Source organism: Schistocerca piceifrons, chromosome 10 (genome assembly GCF_021461385.2).
Source record: "Schistocerca piceifrons isolate TAMUIC-IGC-003096 chromosome 10, iqSchPice1.1, whole genome shotgun sequence".
Classification (NCBI taxonomy): Eukaryota; Metazoa; Arthropoda; class Insecta; order Orthoptera; family Acrididae; genus Schistocerca; species Schistocerca piceifrons.
Window position 1 is genome coordinate 88,851,411 of NC_060147.1, and position 25,267 is coordinate 88,876,677.

Below are 25,267 nucleotides of genomic sequence, written 5' to 3' on the forward strand. Positions count from 1 at the left end.
ATCGCAAGCCACGACCCGCCGTCACAGTCTCACTTCTGCCAGTACCTCATCTTCTAGCTTCTAAGCTTCCCGGTCCGGCACACATTTTGAATCCGCCAGCAAGTCTGTAATCAGCGCACTCCCCGCTACAGGCTGAAAAATTCATTCTGCAAACTAATTACTTTTGTTGGTAATTGCAGGGTCCCATGATGGGAACAGCCGAAATGTTTAATGAATTGAAATGATAAATAAAAAGTCATTAAGCGCTCTGGCTGCATCATACGTAAAAAATGTACCTGGTGCCATCGCACGTGAAAGTGGTTTCATTAGCTGGCGGTATGAACGCAATTAATGGACGATTAGCAATTACCCACCGACGAAAATCCGACCATCGAAGGTCGTGTCCTGCGTAAAAATATCGCCTAGGTCAGTGAGAAAAAGGATAAAAAGCTATGTTCGCTCCAAGTTCGCCTTACTATTGTGTAACACACATGCACTTTTCACTCCTCACGCAGCTAAGACGCCGGCCGCGGTGGCCGAGCGGTTCTAGGCCCTTCAGTCCGGAACCGTGCTGCTGCTACGGTCGCAGGTTCGAATCCTGCCTCGGGCATGGATGTGTGTGATGTCCTTAGGTTAGTTAGGTTTAAGTAGTTCTAAGTTCTATGGGACTGATGACCTCAGATGTTAAGTCCCATAGTACTCAGAGCCATTTGAACCATTCTGAGCAGCTAAGACTACGACCTACTGCCTGGAGTACGGCTTTTATTTTACCCACGTTTTGTGCTACCGCTCGTAACTCACCAAACAGAAATATCATGTACTGGAAACTACGAATTTGGAGAAGTTCGTTCGAAAGAGGGAAGTGTTTCAGCATGAAGATCTGGAGCGAGCGCTACCGAAGTGATACTCCAATATTTCCTTCTCTGTGCGAATCGATGGTTAGAATTTAATTCTCATGCCAGCTAGTCCTCAGTACTTCAAATACAGAAAAAAAAAAACATTTTGCAGGCGAAGAATGGTGTGAGTAGAAGTTAACTGCTGCGTGTGTCTAACGTTACTCGAACTGTTAAGGTGGAGACTGCACAGTGGGGGGCATACATGTGCAACTTATTGTAATGCTTTGAATTTCGAGAAAAGTAAAGTTAAAAATTATTTTAATGAGGCGCACAGTAGAATCACAAGACACATCGCAAAGGCGTCTGGCTGTAGTACACAGTTCAGTCACATTAAAATGACCCACGCCTACGTTGGACGTTAACGTGCAGTAACTACGCGCAGGCGGCAGATGGCAGCACTAGCAGTGGAGGGAATATAAAGTGTGTCGGGGGACACGGAAAACAGTGCAGAAGCCCCATAATGAGATTTTCACTCTGCAGCGGAGTGTGAGCTGATATGAACCTTCCTGGCACAGTAAAACTGTCTGCCAGTACCTCGTCTCCTACCTTCCAAACTTTACAGAAGCTCTCCTGCGAAACTTGCAGAACTATCACCTCTGGAAGAAAGCCATGTCTCCGCAATATCCTTTCTTCGAGGGGTAGCTGAGATGGTAGAGGTTGCCCGCGAACGCAAGTTCCAGAGTTCGACTCTCGGTCCGGGATACAGTTTTAATCTGGCAGGAAGTTTTATATCAGCGCACACTCCGCTGCAGAGTGAAAATCTCATTCTTTTTACTGTTTTTTTCTCGCATATGTTAACGTTGCGCACCCCCGCGTTCACGTCATATGAGGGTGGAAATGAGGAGGGCTGAAAAAGTGTAAGTACACTTTGCTGCTTCGGATCAAGTTCAAATTTCGTTGAGTGGTTTTGAACGGTCCCTAGTGGTTCCAACCTGTACACGATAGCAAAAATTTCGATTATTTTCAGTGAGGATGGAGCTCCACGATATCCTCAGAGGAGTGTGGAAACGTCCGAGGATGTCAACACATCAAAGATTGTCAAGAATATCTCCCTGTCGTCCTCGGATTGCGAATTATCGTTCTCAATCGCGAAATGTGTGGGAATCAACGCTCATGGTAAAGGAATGGTTTCATTGGCACATTTTATGTTACCACTGAGGCCTTTTCGAGCCAATTCTGAGAAGCGGAGTGTCTGAAATGTTTTCCTCGGCCATCTCTAAGAAAACCGCGTGATTTTAGCTCTGGCTGTAGCGGTTGTGAGCTCATCACAGAAACATCAACAGTAAGGGTGAAATGTCGGTCAAAAGGATTGTGACGACCTTCCCATCTCGTCACACACGGGCGGCGGGGCTCGGCAGAGATGTGGTGAAATTTGCTGCCAGCTGACACGAACTTCTGACGTGTAGCCTTTAATTAATGAGTCAGTAGAATAAGTAATTGCACTGTATTGTATTAATTCTGAATTGAGGCAAAATTACGCAACTTAGAGTTGGCCATGTGTTAATTTCACGAACAAAGATTTATATTTACCTACTAAAATGTACTTTAAACAACGTCAATGACTAGCTGGACTTTTATATTCATGGATGCAGCGAATATTATCGAGAGGTTTGTTACTGTTTATGTTTATGGGCAGGCAACTTCATTGTATACTGAGATAAACAGGTACTGCAAAGATGTAATAACTTCCAAAGAAAATAAATTGCTCCTAACCTTTCATATCCTATCGGACACTGAGTCCAAAGACTAAAAAAATGTCACCTGTTTGTAACAGGAATTTTTTTGGCCAAGAAAATTTGACACTTAGCAAACTGTCATTCAATCAAGATGGTGTACTCAGCAATGAAACAAAGCAGTAGGCTCTGCCAGAAATATCAACTCTTAGACAATGTGTCTAATAGTGTATTTTAATATGACAGGATTCCATCTTAGGCAATTCATAACACTTATGAGTAAGCATTACAAATATGAACCGTTATACAGTTATATGACTTGTTATGTATTTCACTGTTATTGTCTAACCTGCTTTGAGAAAATAATGGCACTTTGAAACCGAAATCATGATTGTGCAAGTGTAAATATGTAAATGTAACAACATTTTAATGGCGGTACTGAGTTTAAAGAAAGAAGAAGAAAAAAAAAAGGGTCTGAGGATGGCGTCGCAGGGCGCCACGCTTTCTCAGAACTACAGAGGAAGGTTGTAGACGCCTTCGGGCCAAATTTCAAACTTTTGCATCACAATGAAAGGCAGTTACTGGGTTTCAAAAAAGTGATTCTGTTGCAAAATGTACAGGGTGATTCAAAAAGAATACCACAACTTTAAAAATGTGTATTTAATGAAAGAAACATGATATAACCTTCTGTTATACATCATTACAAAGAGTATTTAAAAAGTTTTTTTTTCACTCAAAAACAAGTTCAGATATGTTCAATATGGCCCCCTACAGACACTCGAGCAATATCAACCCGATACTCCAACTCGTTCCACACTCTCTGTAGCATATCAGGCGTAACAGTTTGGATAGCTGCTGTTATTTCTCGTTTCAAATCATCAATGGTGGCTGGGAGAGGTGGCCGAAACACCATATCCTTAACATATCCCCATAAGAAAAAATCGCAGGGGTAAGATCAGGGCTTCTTGGAGGCCAGTGATGAAGTGCTCTGTCACGGGCTGCCTGGCGGCCGATCCATCGCCTCGGGTAGTTGACGTTCAGGTAGTTACGGACAGACAAGTGCCAATGTGGTGGCGCTCCATCCTGCTGAAATATGAATTGTTGTGCTTCTTGTTCGAGCTGAGGGAACAGCCAATTCTCTAACATCTCCAGATACTGTAGTCCAGTTACAGTAGCACCTTCGAAGAAAAAGGGACCAAAAACTTTATTGGCTGAAATGGCACAGAAAACGTTCACTTTAGGCGAGTCACGTTCATACTGAGTTGTTTCCCGCGGATTCTCAGTGCCCCATATACAGACATTGTGACGGTTGACTTTCCCGTTAGTGTGGAAAGTTGCTTCATCACTAAACACAATCTTTGAAACGAAAGATTCATCTGTTTCCATTTGAGCAAGGATAAAATCACAGAAATCGATTCTTTTGATCTTATCTGCTGCAGACAGTGCTTGAACCAATTTCAGACGATAAGGTTTCATAACTAACCTTTTTCGCAGGACTCTACATACAGTTGATTGTGGAATTTGCAGCTCTCTGCTAGCTCTGCGAGTCGATTTTCCTGGGCTGCGAACAAATGCTTGCTGGATGCGTGCTACATTTTCATCACTCGTTCTCGGCCGTCCAGTACTTTTCCCTATGCACAAACACCCATTCTCTGTAAACTGTTTATACCAACGTTTAATACACCACCTATCAGGAGGTTTAACACCATACTTCGTTCGAAATGCACGCTGAACAACTGTCGTCGATTCACTTCTGCCGTACTCAATAACACAAAAAGCTTTCTGTTGAGCGGTCGCCATCTTAGCATCAACTGACGCTGACGCCTAGTCAACACCGCCTCAAGCGAACAAATGTACAACTAAATGAAACTTTATAGCTCCCTTAATTCGCCGACAGATAGTGCTTAGCTCTGCCTTTTGTCGTTGCAGAGTTTTAAATTCCTAAAGTTGTGGTATTCTTTTTGAATCACCCTGTATAACGAGGCAGTGCGTGAAGAAGCTGCAGAGATGTTCAGTCAAATGTTGATAAGATTTTAGACAGGTGCAATGATTTAAAATCTTCAGAAATGTACGATTGCCCCTTACGAAAACAAAACAAATTTAATATCTTATGACTATAATGAGTCTCATTTGGGATCTGACAACTCATAAATATACCTGGTTTGAACACTTCATTGGAATATGAGCTGCAATGATCATGTTGGCTCATGTCGTGGTGCAGCAGGTGTGAGACGCCGGTTTTTATAGCTACAATACTGGGGAATGCAATAGCTCTATACAAGAAACTGCTTACAAAGCATGCGTGTGACCCGTCCTAGAGTATTAGTGAAGTGTGTCGGACACGTACCAAATAGCACTAACAGGGTTTACTGAACGTATACAGAGATGGGGAGCATTAATGGCCACACTTTTCTTTGGCATGTGGCGGAGTGTAACAAGTATGCTCAAGAAAGTGAACTGACTGCCAATTCAAGATGAATGTGTACATATGTTCAAGAACTAACTTTAAACAATTAGTCTAGGAATACAATACAGTCCTGTACGTATTACTTACTCTGCGATCATGGAGAAAACTTTAGACTTATTACGTTATCAAGAACAACAATACTACCATATCAGATGTTAGGAATCGGTGTCTCTTCTAACCATTTGGGATAGTTATTCTCGTCATCGGGGTAACCTTGGGATATAGAATTCGAAGCACAAGCTAACTCTGCTCCATCGATGCAACCCATCGCTCTTCGAGCGTGGACAACGGCATCTCTTTGACCTGCACTGCTGTTAGTCGTTACACGTGCAACTTCAATTTGCCCGCATTTTCCATGGTACTTCAGTTTCTTCCGTAAATACCACTGGTTTATTTGGCCCCTTTGTATTATTTATCATTACTGTCAAGTATCCGACACGCTTTTCAACATCGTCGGAACGGCCTCTTAGAGTCGTCCTCTTATTTTTACAGCTTTTGAAAGGAAATCTCACCTCTTTAAAAATTTTCCGACATGTTTCACTTCCCCTTGAAAATTTGTCTCAGCTTTTGAAAATATAATCACTTTTCTCAGCGTTGGAGTTTCCTTCTTTCCGCTCCTAATCCCCAGAAGATTGATATAATAAATGCTTTGTTGAAGTCTGCTACAGAAACTACATCTACTTGTACATCCATACTCCGCAAGCTACCTGACGGTGTGTGGCAGAGGGTACCTTGAGTATATCGGTTCTCCCTTCTACTCCAGTCTCGTATTGTTCGTGGAAAGAAAGATTGTCGGTATGCCTCTGTGTGGGCTCTAATCTCTCTGATTTTATCCTCATGGTCTCTTCGCGAGATATACGTAGAAGGGAGCAATATACTGCTTGACTCCTCGGAGAAGGTATTTTCTCGAAACTTCAACAAAAGCCCGTATCGAGCTACTGAGAGTCTCTCTTGCAGAGTCTTCCACTGGAGTTTATCTATCATCTCCGTAACGCTTTCGCGATTACTAAATGATCCTGTAACGAAGCGCGCTGCTCTCCGTTGGATCTTCTCCATCTCTTCTATCAACCCTATCTGATACGGATCACACACCGGTGAGCAGTATTCAAGCAGAGGGCGAACAAGTGTACTGTAACCTACTTCCTTTGCTTTCGGACTGCATTTCCTTAGGATTCTTCCAGTGAATCTCAGTCTGGCATCTGCTTTACCGACGATTAATTTTATATGGTCATTCCATTTTAAATCACTCCTCATGCTTACTTCCTGATAATTTATGGAATTAACTGCTTCCAGTTGCTGACCTGCTATATTGTAGCTAAATGATAAAGACTCTTTTTTTTTCTATGTATTTGCAGCACATTACACTTGTCTACATTGAGATTCAATTGCCATTCCCTGCACCATGCGTCAATTCGCTGCAGATCCTCCTGCATTTCAGTATAATTTTCCATTGTTACAAGCTCTCGATATACCACAGCATCATCCACAAAAAGCCTCAGTGAACTTCCGATGTTATCCAGAAGGTCATCTATATATATTGTGAATAGCAACGATCCTACGACACTCCCCTGCGGCACACTTGAAATCACTCTTACTTCAGAAGACTTCTCTTTATTGAGAATGACCTGCTGCGTTCTGTTATCTAGGAACTCTTCAATGCAGTTCTAGAACGCAATTGATTTCTAAAAGTTTTAAGTATATATCCAGTTTCTTCCTCTTTCTTAATGTCTTTCAAAATGTGCCAGGCCTATTCTGAAAGCAAGGTCCGATCGGTAGCAAAATGGAAAAACCACAGTGAAAATCAAAACTGTTTTAATAAAGCTTTCTCGGGATTCCATCCGTGTCAAGTGCTTTAAAATCCTCGAGGTTTCGGCCGAGTACTCCTCGGCCATTATCAAGTGGTGACTGTCTTCTGGTTGCAGCTGCCGTCCTTATATAGCCGCGCTGCCTTCTGTGACGTCACTAGAACCCCCCTCCGGCACCATACATGGTAATGTCATCGAGATAACCTTGGGATTTAGAATTCGAATCATAAATTAATTCTGCTTCATCCATGCAATCCATTGCTTCTCCAACGTGGACAACGGTAACTCTTTGTCCCAAAGTGCTGTTAGCCGTTACACTCGGATCTTCATGATGCTAGCTTTTTCTCATGGTATAATGTGAATGCACTTTCTTCCGTAAATGCCGCTGGTTTATTTGGCCTCTTTTTATTATTTATGATTGCTCCGTGCGCTTTGTAACAATATCGGAACGTTCCGTTGGAGTGATTCTCTTATTTTTACATTTTTTTTTTAAAAAAAGAATCCCATCTCTTTAAAAATTTCCCGAAGTGTTACCCCTTCCCCCCTGAACTGCCCAGAATGATCCTCAAACCAATCGCGAACAACTGTGGACTGGTGACATAGTGCATAGTCATCCATAAGAAGTCATTGCTTGGGAACGTAAAATCCATGAATTGCTGCAATTGGCGTCGAAGTAGCCGAACATAGCCATTTACGGTCAATGTCCGGTTTTCAGTTCTACCAACCCATTCCATGTAAACAAAGCCAGTACCATTATTGAACCACTACCAGCTTGCGCAGTACCTTGCTGACAGCTTGGCTCCGTGGCCTCGTGGAGTATGCAGCACAATCGAACCCCGGCATCACCTCTTGCCAGAGCACGATTTTCAAGTCGTCTAGGGTCCAATCGTTATGGGCACGAATTTAGATGAGACACTGCAGCCGTTTTCGCGCTCTTCGCAAAAGCACTCGCTTCGGTCCTCTGGTGCCATAGCCCATTAATGCCTAGTGTCGATGCACTGCCCTAACGATACATTGGTCGTACATCCTACGTTGATTTTTGTGGCTATGTCACCCAGTATTGCTTGTCTGTTAGCACTAACAACTGTGTTCCAACGCTGGTGCTCTCCGTCGTTAAGAGAGAGCCGTCGGCCAGTGCGATGTCCACGCTTAGAGCTAATGCCTGAGATTTTGTATTCTCGTCACGCTCTTGACACTGTGAGTCTCGGAGTACTGAATTCCTTAACGAATTCGGGAGTGTCCCATGGGTCTAGCTCCAACCACTATTTCACGTTCAAAGCCTGGTAATTCCCGTCATGCACCCATAATCACGCCGGGAACATTTTCACACGAACCGCCTGAGTACAAATGACAGATCCCTAAATGAATTGTCCTTTTATATTTTGCGTATGCGATACTACTAAACAAATAAAAGTGCGATGTCATTCAAATGGGTTCTAAAAGAAATCGGATAAATTTTGGGTATAGGATAAATCATACAAATCTAAGGGCTGTCAATTCGGCTAAATACCTGTTGTTGTTATTGTGGTCTTCAGTCCTGAGACTGGTTTGATGCAGCTCTCCATGCTATTCTATCCTGAGCAAGCCTCTTCATCTCCCAGTACCTACTGCAACCTACATCCTTCTGAATCTGCTTAGTGTATTCATCTCTTGGTCTCCCTCTACGATTTTTACCCTCCAAGCTGCCCACCAATACTAAATTGGTGATCCCTTGATGCCTCAGAACATGTCCTACCAACCGATCCCTTCTTCTGGTCAAGTTGTGCCACAAACTTCTCTTCTCCCCAATCCTATTCAATATTTCCCCATTAGTTATGTGGTCTACCCATATAATCTTCAGCATTCTTCTGTAGCACCACATTTCGAAAGCTTCTATTATCTTCTTGTCCAAACTATTTATCGTCCATGTTTCACTTCCATACAAATACTTTCAGAAATGACTTCCTGACACTTAAATCTATACTCGATGTTAACAAATTTCTCTTCTTCAGAAACGCTTTCCTTGCCATTGCCAGTCTACATTTTATATCCTCTCTACTTCGACCATCATCAGTTATTTTGCTCCCCAAATAGCAAAACTCCTTTACTACTTTAAGTGTCTCATTTCCTAATCTAATTCCCTCAGCATCACCCGACTTAATTCGACTACATTCCATTATCGTCGTTTTACTTTTATTGATGTTCATCTCATATCCTCAAGACACTGTCCATTCCATTCAACTGCTCTTCCAAGTCCTTTGCTGTCTCTGACAGAATTACAATGTCATCGGTGAACCTCAAAGTTTTTATTTCTTTTCCATGGATTTTAATACCTACTCCGAATTTTTCTTTTGTTTCCTTTACTGCTTGCTCAATATACAGATTGAATAACATCGGGGAGAGACTACAACCCTGTCTTACTCCCTTCCCAACCACAGCTTCCCTTTCATGTCCCTCGACTCTTATAACTGCCATCTGGTTGCTGTACAAATTGTAAATAGCCTGCCGCTCCCTGTATTTTACCTCTGCCACCTTTAGAGTTCGAAAGAGAGTATTCCAGTCAACCTAGGAATTACAATTACGAGCAACTTAAATTGGAAAGACCACATAGACAATATTGTGGGGAAGGCGAAACAAAGACTGCGCTTTATTGGCAGAACACTTAGAAGATGCGACAAACCCACTAAAGAGACAGCCTAGATTACTCTTGTCCGTCCTCTGCTGGAATATTGCTGCGCGGTGTGGGATCCTTACCAGGTAGGATTGACGGAGGACATCGAAAAAGTGCAAAGAAGGGCAGCTCGTTACGTGTTACCGCGCAATAGAGGAGAGAGTGTCACTGATATGATAAGCGAGTTGGAGTGGCAGTCACTGAAACAATAACGGTTTTCTCTGCGGCGAGATCTATTTACGAAATTTCAATCACCAGCTTTCTCTTCCGATTGCGAAAATATTTTGTTGATACCGACCTACGTAGGGAGAAATGATTATCATAATGAAATAAGAGAAATCAGAGCTCTAACGGAAAGATTTAGGCGTTTCTTTCTCCCAAGCGCCATTCAAGAGTGGAATGGTAGAGAAGTCGTATGAAAATGGTTCGAAGAACCCTCTGCCAGGCACTTAAGTGTGAATTACAGAGTAACCATGTAGATGTAAATGTAGATCAATGACTAAGAGAATTTTTGACGTAATTAGAAATAAAGGAGTTTGGACGAGGTACTAACAGTGCAATAACACAACAGGACAGCGGGTGCCTTTGTTTCCATTCAGTAAACCCAGACGTCTTATTTTGTTACATCTGTTATGAAAGAAAGTACGCAATTCCGTCACGATTATTTATGTCTTATACAGAGTGAAAAAACGTAACAGTACATAGAGAATTCTCCACTTAACAATTTGAGCTAGGGAACCTGGTGCCGGAGACGCCAGCTTAATGAGATACGGAACTAAACTTGTCTCCGCTTTGTCTAGCATAATTGTTTTCCAAGTTATTTACAATTAATATGCGTACAAGTTTACACGTACTGTGCTGTTTATTTACATGCACAGTCTTCATTTCCTGCAAGGAAACAAGGAGTAAGAGCCTGATTACTAGGACGTCATGAGGCAGGTTTTGTTTGCTTTATTTGTCCGTAAGGTAGCTCTGGTGTATCGTATTTACGTTGTCCCAATGACAAAATGTGCTATGAATCAACGACAGAGCCATTAATTACTGAGTACTATTCAGAGATGTACAGCACCATACGATAGTGGAAGGGTCCAGTAGCCACCTTTCATTAGTCCGGTAGCCCATTTTCACTAGCATTTCTCTTTCTTTTCCTTGTTTCTCTTTTTTCCTAACTGTTTGAATGAATGTGGTAGTGTGTCGAGTTGCTAGACGGTGGCGTAGTCTGCTGCAGAAAGTCTGCGATAGTCATACAGATTCAGCAGCAGTTGTACAGAATAGCCAACTCTCGTAGTGGTCAAGTAGGCAAAAGAGGTTTGCGCTACGTGTGAGAAATCCACCTGCCTTAGGTTGGTGGCGGAAATGGCATCTTTGGGTTTTCCGGGCCACTCTGAGCGTGGAAGAGGCTGGAGAAGAAAAAGGGAGGCAGTCTGCCGCCGGTACGGGAAGCGTCCACAGCTGGGCTCCAGTCGGAGAAGGGTCAGTTAGATTGACCGCGTGGCGCGTTGTTACTTGGCGAGAGGAGAGCTGTTAGCTTTTGGTCTCGCTTTTCAACTCTGAAAGATTGCTTTATAGCCGGAAGAGCACCACACAAAGGTGTCGATAAGAAGTGAGCACTCACTCCAGTATGAATGTCTGTTTGCCTTCAGCTGTGCCTGTATAAGCTTTTATTTTTCTAGATATTAATGGCTTTGCTTCTCGTAAATTTTCCTTGCTTTGTGTATCTTTCGTCCGTGGGGAGCCAACCGCGTGGTAGAACATTACAGTTGTTGGGCTACCGGCATCACTAACTGTCCGATCGTATGTTTGTTTTAGATAATGTTAACATGATTGTGTGATGTGATATTGTTGCAATTTGGCACTATACCTAGAAATTGTGTCTCCACAAACCACGTGTTATCAGGAATCGTGTACATGCCTCACATCCTTATCCTAGGAATAAATGATTTTATCTACAATTTTCTCTTGTGTTCCGAGATTACGTTTTTGCACCTAAGCCACTCACCTCGTAGCTTTCCCGTTAGCACATCCAATGCGTTTCCTTACGCACAGGTCCAGTGATTGGTTTCTCCTTTTATTTTAAAACAAATGCTTTAGATTACGGCCTATTTTCAGGTGTGTTGCTGGGAGCTGATCTTATGCATTGTGTTCATGCATTTCCTATTTTATTTTAAATGTTTGATTCTCGTGAAGAGAGCACGGGCAATACTATTAATTACATCGCATCCCCTATGAAAGACATCACAACGCATGCATTTTTATGAGTTTTTGGTCTGTAATCAAATTAATTTATTTTCCGAATCCGTCAAACCTTTGATTAGTTGTATAGTTGGAGTCGGTGACGACCCTAATCTTAACGTAATAACCCGTAGAAACAGGTTAGTTACAATGGAGCTGTCGCAGTACAGTATTCCTGGTCGCTGGATTGAACGGGGAGGTCGTTTTCCATGGCCTGCGAGGCCACGTCAGCTGAATCCCCATTGTTACTTCCTTCGGCCATATCTAAAGTTACTTGTGTATGACACCCCAGTGGATACGGAGATGGAATTAGTTGCCAGAATTGTAACTGCCTGTGATGTGATTCGAAACACACCAGAGATATTTGTCGGGGTGCATTAGAATCTTGCTCCCCAATATCATGTTTGCATTGAGGTTGAGGACCATCAGTTTCAGAACATTTTGTAGGATACACTACAAATGGTACACTGATTGCGTCTCTGGTGGTATTTGCAGTTAACTAATAGAAATAAAAGAGCACACAGTAATGTGATTTTGTTCCTTTTATATCCTCAAGCTGGCTTCTCCGACCCCAGGTTCCCTGCCTCAAATTGTTCAATGGAGCGTCCTCTATGTCATGTTAAATTTTTGCACGCTCTTACGGAAACACCCCGTATGTATCTGCTACTTCAACAGTAAATTTCATACATGTATGTTTCAGATGTTGCACTTTTACTTTCGTGGAATCCTGCCTTCATAGTCATTTCCACTATTGTATGATGTATTTGTAAGTTCAACACATTTCCCAAGTGCACTACTGGCCATTAAAATTGCTACACCAAGAAGAAATGCAGATGATGAACGGGTATTCCTTGGACAAATATATTATACTAGAACTGACATGTGATTACATTTTCACGCAATTTGGGTGCATAGATCCTGAGAAATCAGTACCCAGAACAACCACCTCTGGCCGTAATAACGGACTTCATACGCCTGTGCATTGAGACGAAGAGAGCTTGGATGGCGTGTACAGGTACAGCTGCCAATGCAGCTTCAACACGATACCACAGTTCATCAAGAGTAGTGACTGGCGTATTGTGAAGAGCCAGTTTTCAGTTGGTGAGAGATCTGGAGAATGTACTGGCCAGGGCAGCAGTCGAACATTTTCTGTATCCAGAAAGGCCCGTACATGACCTGCAACATGCATTATCCTGTAGAAATGTAGGGTTTCGCAGGGATCGAGTGAAGGGTAGAGCCACGGGTCGTAACACATCTGAAATGTAACGTTCACTGTTCGATGTGCCTCCAGTGCGAACAGGAGGTCACCGAGACGTGTAACGAATGGCACACCATACCATCACGCCGGGTGATAAGCCAGTATGGCGATGATGAATACACGAATCCAATGTGCGTTCACCGCGATGTCGCCAAACACGGATGCGACCATCATGATGCTGTAAACTTAACCTGGATTCATCCGAAAAAATGACGTTTTGCCATTCGTGCACCCCGGTTCGTCGTTGAGTACACCATCGCAAGCGCTCCTGTCTATGATGCAGCGTCAAGGGTAACGGCAGCCACGGTCTCCGAGCTGATAGTCCATGCTGCCGCAAACGCCGTCGAACTGTTCGTGAAGATGGTTGTTGTCTCGCAAACGTCTCCATCTGTTGACTCAGGGATCGAGATGTGGCTGCACGATACGTTACAGCCATGCGGATGCCTGTCATCCCGACTGCTAGTGATACGAGGCCGTTGGGCTCCAGCACGGCGTGGGATCTCGACCAACGCGAGCAGCAATGTCGCGATACGATAAACCGCAATCGCGATAGGCTACAATCTGACCTTTATCAAAGTCGTAAACGTGATGGTACGCATTTCCCCTCCTTACACGAGGCATCACAACTACTTTTCACCAGGCAACGCTGGTCAACTGCTGTTCGTGTATGTGAAATCGGTTGGAAACTTTCCTCGTGTCAACACGTTGTATGTGTCGCCACCGGCGTCAGCCTTGTGTGAATGCTCTGGAAAGCAAATCATTTGCATATCACAGCATCTTCTTGCTGTCCATTAAATTTCGCGTCTGTAGCACGTCATCTTCTTGGTGTAGCAATTTTAATGGCCAGTAGTGTAGTATAGTAGCGTTGTGACTGCCAAAGGCGACAATTCCCTTTACTGATCTTTGTTCACAGTGTAACACCATCTCACCTGCAAATGTGGTCTTTCTATTAGTTAAGCTGTCATTTTCAGTATCGCAATTTGACGAAAGTTAACGTGTGTGTGAGGGGGTCTGTGAGATGTGGACTTTGCTACCGTGTAAGATTGCTTCCACTGTGTGTTTGTGTGTGTGTGTGTGTGTGTTTTGGTCAGAGTTTCGCGGAAGTTCGCCAGCGGAGTCTCGCCTCGGATAGGCAAACAGCCCCTAGAGGGCAGGTCCAGAGTGGAGCGGTGCTGCAATGTTTGTGCGCACAGTGCTGAGCGCCCGGCGCTCAATATTGCACGAGGTGAGTTAAGATCCCGGCGACAGGGCCGCCCCGGGGCCAGTTAGCGCCAACGAGAGGCGAGCTGAACTGGGCGCCGAGTCGCGGCTGGGAGTTGCCTGACTTCAGGGGAGACGGCCACAGGCTAGGAGCAGACACGTTATCGGCCGGCCGGTCCAGTCCCAGTGGGGTTACGGGAGCGGCTGGTGGAGGGGAGACACACGTACCTGAAGTGGGGGGGCCGAGAGGGGGTGAGATGCCAGGCTACTAACAAAGGGCACATTTCGCAAAAACTATCAGCTGGAATGGGAAAAACCGTCTGGTTTAAACCGATAGTTTACTTGTCAATAACCGGTATTTTTCAGTATTTGTTTGTTCTCAGCTATAACAGGTGCTTTTTAACTTTACTAAAAACTGAGTAAAAAAAAAAAAAGAAATGTCATTTAGTCATAGCAGCGGAGCTAAAATATTTATGTTTTTAAACAAACCTTTTTCTTTAAAAGAGGTGTAATTTATATTCGTAAAAGTTGCGTTGGTTTCAAATATTGCTTCATTTTAGAAAATGGGAAAACTGATCGGTGCTGTATTAATTACAATGCTGAGAGAAACGAACAACAAGCCGGCCGGAGTGGCCGAGCGGTTCTAGGCGCTTCAGTCTGGAACCGCGCGACCGCTACGATCGCAGGTTCGAATCCTGCCTCGGGCATGGATGTGTGTGATGTCCTTAGGTTAGTTAGGTATAAGTAGTTCTAAGTTCTACGGGACTGACGACCTCAGGTGTTAAGACCCATAGTGCTCAGAGCCATTTGAACCATTTGAACAAACACCACACACATGGCAGACGTATCTTCAATATTTCGCGGCCCTGTCAGCAACTGCATAAATATTAATTTTAATTTTAATAATGAACAGCCTCAGTTGCACCGTTTACCTAGAATTTACCTAGGTTTCAGTTGGGATAACCCAACCTTCTTCAGAATAAAAGCAACTACCGTTTGTCTATAGCGGACATCGTCAAGCCAAAACTACAAATCCACAAATTATCGTCAGACTGTAAAAACCTATCTGGCACTGCCTCGGCCCCACTTCGCGACCGCGATGCGGCAGCCACGAGTCATGTACTGGAACGATGTCCACTATGGACAAACAGTAGATACTGTTATTCTGAAGAAGGTTGGGTTATCCCGACTGAAACCTAGGTAAATTCTAGATAAACAGTGCAACTGAGACTGTTCATTATTAAAATTAAAATTAACATGGCATAAGAATTATGAACGGGAAAAGCTGACCAGTTAAAACCGATATGGAAATTTTAGTTCTGAATAACCAGTATTTTTCGGATTTTGTTTGGCCTCGGTTTATAACGTATGTCTTTTTAGTAATAACCTAACAAGAAAACCGAAATATCATTTATCTGTAGCAGCAGATCAAAATTTTTTTCGGTTTTAAATTAACAAATTTTTAGTAAAAAGAGGAGTAATTTTTATTTGTAAAATTTCCATTCAATTGAAATAGTGCATAAAATGAGAAGAGCGATCAGTGCAATATTAACAACAATGGCGACACAAATGAGCGACAATCACATGGCACAACAGTTACAGATGTGATGATGATGTTTGGTTTGTGGGGGCGCTCAACTGCGCAGTCATCAGTGCCTATGCAAAGTACCAATTGTTACACAGTCCAAGTTTTACACAATCCAATCCAGCCTCTGTTACAAATGATGATGATGATGATGATGATGATGAAATGATGAGCACAAAACAAACACTGTCCCGGGGCAGAGAATATCCCCAATCTTGCCAGGAATGGAACCCATGACCCCGTGATCCAGAGGCAGCAATGATAGCCACAATGTTTTTTTTTTTGGTCATCAGTCTACTGACTGGTTTGATGCGGCCCGCCACGAATTCCTTTCCTGTGCTAACCTCTTCATCTCAGAGTAGCAATTGCAACCTACGTCCTCAATTATTTGCTTGACGTATTCCAATCTCTGTCTTCCTCTACAGTTTTTGCCCTCTACAGCTCCCTCTAGTACCGTGGAAGTCATTCCCTCATGTCTTAGCAGATGTCCTATCATCCTGTCCCTTCTCCTTATCAGTGTTTTCCACATATTCCTTTCCTCTTCGATTCTGCGTAGAACCACCTCATTCCTTACCTTATCAGTCCACCTAATTTTCAACATTCGTCTATAGCACCACATCTCAAATGCTTCGATTCTCTTCTGTTCCGGTTTTCCCACAGTCCATGTTTCACTACCATACAATGCTGTACTCCAGACGTACATCCTCAGAAATTTCTTCCTCAAATTAAGGCCGGTATTTGATATTAGTAGACTTCTCTTGGCCAGAAATACCTTCTTTGCCATAGCGAGTCTGCTTTTGATGTCCTCCTTGCTCCGTCCGTCATTGGTTATTTTACTGCCTAGGTAGCAGAATTCCTTAACTTCATTGACTTCATGACCATCAATCCTGATGTTAAGTTTCTCGCTGTTCTCATTTCTACTACATCTCACTACCTTCGTCTTTCTCCGATTTACTCTCAAACCATACTGTGTACTCATTAGACTGTTCATTCCGTTCACCAGATCATTTAATTCCTCTTCACTTTCACTCAGGATAGCAATGTCATCAGCGAATCGTATCATTGATATCCTTTCACCTTGTATTTTAATTCCACTCCTGAACCTTTCTTTTATTTCCATCATTGCTTCCTCGATGTACAGATTGAAGAGTAGGGGCGAAAGGCTACAGCCTTGTCTTACACCCTTCTTAATACGAGCACTTCGTTCTTGATCGTCCACTCTTATTATTCCCTCTTGGTTGTTGTACATATTGTATATGACCCGTCTCTCCCTATAGCTTACCCCCACTTTTTTCAGAATCTCGAACAGCTTGCAGCATTTTATATTGACGAACGCTTTTTCCAGGTCTACAAAAAAAAAATTGTTCAAATGGCTCTGAGCACTATGGGACTTAACATCTATGGTCATCAGTCCCCTAGAACTTAGAAATACTTAAACCTAACTAACCTAAGGACAGCACACAACACCCAGCCATCACGAGGCAGAGAAAATCCCTGACCCCGCCGGGAATCGAACCCGGGAACCCGGGCGTGGGAAGCGAGAACGCTACCGCACGACCACGAGATGTGGGCCCAGGTCTACAAATCCTATGAAAGTTTCTTGATTTTTCTTTAGCCTTGCTTCCATTATTAGCCGTAACGTCAGAATTGCCTCTCTCGTCCCTTTACTTTCCCTAAAGCCAAACTGATCGTCACGTAGCGCATTCTCGATTTTCTTTTCCATTCTTCTGTATATTATTCTTGTAAGCAGCTTCGATGCATGAGCTGTTAAGCTGATTGTGCGATAATTCTCGCACTTGTCAGCTCTTGCCGTCTTCGGAATTGTGTGGATGATGCTTTTCCGAAAGTCAGATGGTATGTCGCCAGACTCATATATTCTACACACCAACGTGAACAGTCGTTTTGTTGCCACTTCCCCCAATGATTATAGAAATTCTGATGGAATGTTATCTATCCCTTCTGCCTTATTTGACCGTAAGTCCTCCGGAGCTCTTCTAAATTCCGATTCTAATGCTGGATCCCCTATCTCTGATAAATCGACTCCTGTTTCTTCTTCTATCACATCAGACAAATATTCAGCCTCATAGAGGCTTTCAATGTATTCTTTCCACCTATCTGCTCTCTCCTCTGCATTTAACAGTGGAATTCCCGTTTCACTCTTAATGTTACCACCGTTGCTTTTAATGTCACCGAAGGTTGTTTCGACTTTCCTGTATGCTGAGTCTGTCCTTGCGACAATCATATCTTTTTCGATGTCTTCACATTTTTCCTGCAGCCATTTCGTCTTAGCTTCCCTGCACTTCCTATTTATTTCATTCCTCAGCGACTTGTATTTCTGTATTCCAGAGTTTTCCGGAACATGTTTGTACTTCCTCCTTTCATCAATCAACTGAAGTATTTCTTCTGTTACCCATGGTTTCTTCGCAGCTACCTTCTTCGTACCTATGTTTTTCTTCCCAACTTATGTGATGGCCCTTTTTAGAGATGTCCATTCCTCTTCAACTGTACTGCCTACTGCGCTATTCCTTATTGCTGTATCTATAGCGTTAGAGAACTTCAAACGTATCTCGTCATTCCTTAGTACTTCCGTATCCCACTTCTTTGCGTATTGATTCTTCCTGACTAATGTCTTGAACTTCAGCCCACTCAATCACTACTATATTGTGATCTGAGTCTATATCTGCTCCTGGGTACGCCTTACAGTCCAGTATCTGATTTCGGAATCTCTGTCTGACCATCATTTAATCTAACTGAAATCTTCCCGTATCTCCCGGCCTTTTCCAAGTATACCTCCTCCTCTTGTGATTCTTGAACAGGGTATTCGCTATTACTAGCTGAAACTTGTTACAGAACTCAATTAGTCTTTCTCCTCTTTCATTCCTTGTCCCAAGCCCATATTCTCCTATAACCTTTTCTTCTACTCCTTCCCCTACAACTGCATTCCAGTCGCCCATGACTATTAGATTTTCGTCCCCCTTTACATACTGCATTACCCTTTCAATATCCTCATACACTGTTCATCTTCAGCTTGCGACGTCGGCATGTACACCTGAACTATCGTTGTCGGTGTTGGTCTGCTGTCGATTCTGATTAGAACAACCCGGTCACTGAACTGTTCACAGTAACACACCCTCTGCCCTACCTTCCTATTCATAACGAATCCTACACCTGTTATACCATTTTCTGCTGCTGTTGATATTACCCGATACCCATCTGACCAGAAATCCTTGTCTTCCTTCCACTTCACTTCACTGACCCCTACTATATCTAGATTGAGCCTTTGCATTTCCTTTTTCAGATTTTCTAGTTTCCCTACCACGTTCAAGCTTCTGACATTCCAAGCCCCGACTCGTAGAACGTTATTCTTTCGTTGATTATTCAATCTTTTTCTCATGGTAATCTCCCCCTTGGCAGTCACCTTCCGGAGATCCGAATGGGGGACTATTCTGGAATCTTTTTCCAGTGGAGAGATCATCATGACACTTCTTCAATTACTGGCCACATGTCCTGTGGATACACGTTACGTGTCTTTAATGCAGTGGTTTCCATTGCCTTCTGCATCCTCATGTCGTTGATCATTGCTGATTCCTCCACCTTTAGGGGCAATTTCCCACCCCTAGGACAAGAGAGTGCCCTGAACCTCTATCCGCTCCTCCGCCCTCATTGACAAGGCCGTTGGCAGAATGAGGCTGACTTCTTATGCCGGAAGTCTTCGGCCGCCAATGCTGATTATTTATCAAAATTTAGACAGTGGCGGGGATCGAACCCGGGACCGAAGACGTTTTGATTATGAATCAAAGACGCTACCCCTAGACCACGGGATGCATAAAACACACTAATTAAAACCACTGCCGGTATTTTAATTTTGATAACCGGTATTTTTCGTTTTTTGGTCTTGGTTTGTAACGGGTGTTTTTTATTATTACTAATGACTGATTAAAAAAAACCGAAATATCATGTAGACACAGCAGCGGAACTAATTTTTTTCCGTTTTTAAATTAAAATTTTTCTTGAAAAGAGTAGTAATTTATTTTCATAAAATTTGCTTTGGTTTGAAATATTGCATTATTTTAGAAAATGACAAAACCGTTCTGTGCTGAATTAATTACAATGGCGACAGAAACAAACAACAAACACATTGCATAATAATTTGGGGATGGGACAAAACTGACCAGTTAAAACCGATATGGAAATTTTAGTCCTGCATAACTGGTATTTTTCGGTTTTTGTTTGGTCTCAGTTTATAATAGGTATCTTATTTGTTACTACCAACCGAATAAAAAAACCGAAACATCATTTGTCCATGGCAATAGTGTTAAAATTTTTTCGTTTTTAAATAAACCTTTTTTTAAAAAAAAAGGAAGAGTAATTTTTATTTGTAAAATTTTCATGCTATCGAAATATTGCGTTATTATATAAAATGGAAAAAGCGATCGGTGCTACATTAACAACAGTGGCGACATATGTGAGCAACAACAAAATGCGATAAGAATTAGGGGTGCGAAAAAGCGACCAGTTAAAAACGTTACCGATATTTTAGTTCTGTTTAACCGGTATTTTTCGGTTTTTGTTGGGTCTCGGTTTGTAGCATGTGCTTTTTTTATTTTTAGTAACATTTGAGTAAAGGACCGCAATATCATTTAACATCATTTAGCCATAGCAGCAGCGTTAAAATTTTCCTTTTTAAATAAACCTTTTGTTAAAAGAGGAGTAATTTTTGTCATAGAGTTTGCATTTATTTGATATATTGCGCTATTATAGAAAATGGGAAGAGCCATCGGTGCTGTTTTAATAACAATTCCGACAGAAACGAGCAAAAACCTCATGGCATAAGAATTGGTGCAGCATTACTGAGACAGTACTGCCCCTGTTTCCGTGTCCCATGGAGTAAGATACGAATGTACATTCAGTGTCGAAAACTTGCCCCTACCCCGTCTGTACGGTAGTTTCTCGCTGTTATCGCCGGACATCTGTTGTACTGCAGAATGACACCAACGTTAGTCTAGAAATACACTCCTGGAAATGGAAAAAAGAACACATTGACACCGGTGTGTCAGACCCACCATACTTGCTCCGGACACTGCGAGAGGGCTGTACAAGCAATGATCACACGCACGGCACAGCGGACACACCAGGAACCGCGGCGTTGGCCGTCGTCAGTGTCAGCCAGTTTGCCGTGGCATACGGAGCTCCATCGCAGTCTTTAACACTGGTAGCATGCCGCGACAGCATGGACGTGAACCGTATGTGCAGTTGACGGACTTTGAGCGAGGGCGTATAGTGGGCATGCGGGAGGCCGGGTGGACGTACCGCCGAATTGCTCAACACGTGGGGCGTGAGGTCTCCACAGTACATCGATGTTGTCGCCAGTGGTCGGCGGAAGGTGCACGTGCCCGTCGACCTGGGACCGGACCGCAGCGACGCACGGATGCACGCCAAGACCGTAGGATCCTACGCAGTGCCGTAGGGGACCGCACCGCCACTTCCCAGCAAATTAGGGACACTGTTGCTCCTGGGGTATCGGCGAGGACCATTCGCAACCGTCTCCATGAAGCTGGGCTACGGTCCCGCACACCGTTAGGCCGTCTTCCGCTCACGCCCCAACATCGTGCAGCCCGCCTCCAGTGGTGTCGCGACAGGCGTGAATGGAGGGACGAATGGAGACGTGTCGTCTTCAGCGATGAGAGTCGCTTCTGCCTTGGTGCCAATGATGGTCGTATGCGTGTTTGGCGCCGTGCAGGTGAGCGCCACAATCAGGACTGCATACGACCGAGGCACACAGGGCCAACACCCGGCATCATGGTGTGGGGAGCGATCTCCTACACTGGCCGCACACCACTGGTGATCGTCGAGGGGACACTGAATAGTGCACGGTACATCCAAACCGTCATCGAACCCATCGTTCTACCATTCCTAGACCGGCAAGGGAACTTGCTGTTCCAACAGGACAATGCACGTCCGCATGTATCCCGTGCCACCCAACGTGCTCTAGAAGGTGTAAGTCAACTACCCTGGCCAGCAAGATCTCCGGATCTGTCCCCCATTGAGCATGTTTGGGACTGGATGAAGCGTCGTCTCACGCGGTGTGCACGTCCAGCACGAACGCTGGTCCAACTGAGGCGCCAGGTGGAAATGGCATGGCAAGCCGTTCCACAGGACTACATCCAGCATCTCTACGATCGTCTCCATGGGAGAATAGCAGCCTGCATTGCTGCGAAAGGTGGATATACACTGTACTAGTGCCGACATTGTGCATGCTATGTTGCCTGTGTCTATGTGCCTGTGGTTCTGTCAGTGTGATCATGTGATGTAACTGACCCCAGGAATGTGTCAATAAAGTTTCCCCTTCCTGGGACAATGAATTCACGGTGTTCTTATTTCAATTTCCAGGAGTGTATTTCTACAAAGTGATGCAGCAATGAAGTACAATATTTCATTTGCTTTAAGACATAAAAGATTTCTATGCCATTTAAATAAAATAATAAAAAGGAAAGAAATTCTGATAGCGGTAATAAATTAAAAACATAAGAACAGTTTATTCATCGTATAGAGGGAAGTGACAAAAGTCATGGGATACCACCTAATTTCGTGTCGGACCTCCTTCTGCCCTGGGTAGTGAGCAACTCGACATGACATTGAAAAGTCCTCTACAGAAATACTGGGCCATGCTGCGTCTATAGCTGCCCACAATTGCGAAAGTGTTGCCGATGGAGGATTTTGTGCACGAACAGACCTTCCACTTACATCCCACAAACATTCTATGGGATCCATGTCGGGCGATCTCGGCGGCGACGTCATTCGCTCGAACTGTCCAGAATGTACTTCAAACTACACTACTGGCCATTAAAATTGCTACACCACGAAGATGACGTGCTACAGACGCGAAATTTAACCGACAGGAAGAAGATGCTCTGATATGGAAATGATTAGCTTTTCAGAGCACTCACACAAGGTTGGCGCCGGTGGCGACACCTACAACGTGCAACGTGCTGACATGAGGAAAGTTTCCAACCGATTTCTCATACCCAAACAGCAGCTGACCGGCGTTGCCAGGTGAAACGTTGTTATGATGCCTCGTGTAAGGAGTACAAATGCGTACCATCACGTTTCCGACTTTGATAAAGCTCGGATTGTAGCCTATCGCAATTGCGGTTTATCGTATCGCGACATTGCTGCCGCGTTGGTCGAGATCCAATGATTGTTAGCACAATATGGAATCGGTGGATTCAGGAGGGTAACACGGAACGCCTTGCTGGATGCCAACGGCCTCGTATCACTAGCAGTCGAGATGACAGGCATGTTATCCGTGTGGCTGTAACGGATCGAGCAGCCACGTCTCGATCCCTGAGTCAACAGATGGGGACGTTTGCAAGACAACAACCACCTGCACGAACAGTGACGTTTGCAGTAGCACGGACTATCAGCTCGGGGACCACGGTTGCGGTTACGCTGCATCACAGACAGGAGCGCCTGCGATGGTGTACTCAACGACAAACCTGGGTGCACGTACGGTCAACCGTCATTTTTTCGGATGAATCCAGGATCTTTTTACAGCATCCGTGTTTGGCGACATGACAGTGAACGAACATTGGAAGCCTGTATTCGTCATCGCCACACTGGTGTACCTCCCGGCGTGATGGTATGGGGTGCCATTGGTTACACGTCTCGGTAACCTCTTGCTCGCATTGACGGCACTTTGATCAGTGGTCGTTACATTTTAGATGTGTTACGACTCGTGGCTCTACCCTTCACTCGATCCCTGCGACACCCTACATTTCAGCAGGATAATGCACGACCGCATGTTGCAGGTCCTGTACGGGCTTTCCTGGATACAGAAAATGTTCGACTGCTGTCCTGGCCGGCACATTCTCCAGATCTCTCAGCAATTGAAAACGTCTGGTCAATGGTGGCCGAGCAACTGGCTCGTCACAATACGCCACTCTCGATGAACTGTGGTATCGTGTTGAAGCTGCATGCGCACCTGTACCTGTACACGACATCCAAGCACTGTTTGACTCAATACCCAGGCGTATCAAGGCCGTTATTACGGCCAGAGGTGGTTGTTCAAAATGGTTCAAATGGCTCTGAGCACTATGGGACTCAACTGCTGAGGTCATTAGTCCCCTAGAACTTAGAACTAGTTAAACCTAACTAACCTAAGGACATCACAAACATCCATGCCCGAGGCAGGATTCGAACCTGCGACCGTAGCGGTCTTGCGGTTCCAGACTGCAGCGCCTTTAACCGCACGGCCACTTCGGCCGGCAGAGGTGGTTGTTCTGGGTACTGATTTCTCAGGGTCTATGCACCAAAATTGGGTGAAAATGTAATCACATATCTGTTCTAGTATGATATATTTGTCCAATGAATACCCGTTTATCATCTGCATTTCTTCTTTGTGTGGCAATTTTAATGGCCAGTAGTGTAATCGCGAACAATTGTGGCCCGGTGCCATGGCGCGTTGTTACCCATAAAATTTCCGTTGTTTGGGAACATGGAGTCAATGGATGGCTGCAAATGGTCTCCATCAGCTGTTACTAACTGACATGGGGACTCATGTGACTGGGCGACGGTTTTCTAGTCGACTACGTTCTCATACGGTCACGAGTCCAGGAGATGTGTTGTAGGCGATCTCATGCTGCTAAAAAACGCACTTCCATCGGTCGTCTGCTAACACAGCCCATTAACGCCCAGTGTAGCAGCACTGTGCTAAAGCATACGTTCGTCGTGCGGCCCTTATTGATTTCTGTGTGTATTTCACGCGGTGTTGCTTGTCTATTAGCACTGACAACTCTACGCAAACGTCGCTGCTCTCGGTCGTTAAGTGAAGGCGGGAGGCCACTGCCTTGTCCGTTGAGAGAGGTCATGTCTGACATGTGGTTTTCTCGACACACTCTTAACACTGTGGATCTCGGAATACTGACTTCGCTAACGACTTCCGAAATGAAATGTCCCATGCGTCTAGCTCCAACTGCTATTCCGCATTCAAAGTCTGTTAAGTCCCGTCCTGCGGACATTGTCCCGTCAGACATCCTTTCACATGAAGCACATGAGTTCAAATGACTCCTAATCCAACGTACTGCCCTATACGCGATACTGCCGCCCTTTGCAAATTTTCGTATCGCTATCCTGTAATTTTCGTAATCTGTGTGCAATAAAATTAGAAAGCAGCATATCTGCTTTTACATATCATACCTTTATCTGAAGATTAATCAGAATTGCAGTTCTTGAACTTCAGTTTTCCCCTTTAATACTTAATATTCGCAACGCCCAAATAGTGATACGATCCCCGATTGCAACACTATTTTAGAGTAGAATTTTAGAAGTTAGAATCAATAGAATTCTCGTGATTTTTCGTTATATTTAATCACTTATCACTTTTAGAGAAAAGAACCAAACGGTGGACACACAAAGCTTTCTTTACTTTGCCTATTTAACAATTTTATTCTATGTATTTTGGATCTGAGAGAGTCCAAATTTTCGGGCTTCACACTATTTCTGTATTCAGAATGAGATTTTCAC